We start from the raw sequence: 1,067 nt of genomic DNA, 5'->3' as shown, positions 1-1,067 counted from the left end.
CCTGGGATTGTTGGTGCTACCTGCGGCTACCTGGGACTATTGTGGCTACTTGGGACTATCGGGAATTCATACCGATTGCTTTGCATCTCTGGTTAATAAAGGATCTTCAAATAGGTGGGGGGGGGAATAATTCCATAGAAATACACAAGTCTGCCATGACAACAAAACGTTTTCTTTTACATGTACTATACCGTTTTCTTTGGTGTGTGTAATACTGTTTTCTATGAAATGTTTTTATGTCGTTTTCTATTGTATGTTTGACACTGTTTTCAAGGTTTTATACTGTTCTCTTTTTTCAGTTTTTTTTTTTTTTAGTGTGATTTCGTTTTCCTTCGTATGTTCGGGCTGTATAATCCTCCGGGTTTAGCGCTTCCCCCTTGATTATAATAATAATAATTCGTATGTTCGATGTTGTTTTCTTCTGTTTAAATCGTCTATAATAACAGAATAATATAGGAACACTGCAGGAAGCCTACTGGCCCGTGCTAGGCAGGTCTAACTGCTCACACGAGCGGTTGAAAAGTTAAACATAAATGCAGTATAATGTTATTATTGACGACGTTTCGCCCATACACTGGAGCTTTATCGAGTTATAAATAGCATTTGCTCACGTGTGTTTCTATATCAAGACTGTACAACAGCCTCCCACCAGTCATAAGGGGGATTACCAATAGACCCCTGGTTGTCTTCAGTGCCTGATCAGCCGGGCTGTGGTTCCTACGTTGGGCTACGTACGGCCAGCAGTAACACCCTCATTGATCAGACCCTGATCCACCAGGAGGCCTGGTCATGGACCGGGCCACGGGGGCGTTGATCCCCGGAATGCCTTCCAGGTAGACTCCAGGTAAATAGACCAAGATACCTTTTATATGTTATTAACTTCGTAATCCATCTCTAAATAACACAGGTTCAGCTGACCTGTTTTCCTGAATCCCTTCATAAATTTGACGTTGCACTCTGTCTCAGAAACCACTCGTCCCCACTTGTCACGCATACCTGCACGATGCTCAAGCCCTTATCTCTCTAAAACCTCCTTCATGACCTCCTCATAACCCTTTATGTGAGGT

This window comes from Cherax quadricarinatus, unplaced genomic scaffold (genome assembly GCF_038502225.1).
Source record: "Cherax quadricarinatus isolate ZL_2023a unplaced genomic scaffold, ASM3850222v1 Contig495, whole genome shotgun sequence".
Taxonomy (NCBI): Eukaryota; Metazoa; Arthropoda; class Malacostraca; order Decapoda; family Parastacidae; genus Cherax; species Cherax quadricarinatus.
Note: the sequence above shows the minus strand (reverse complement) of the source record.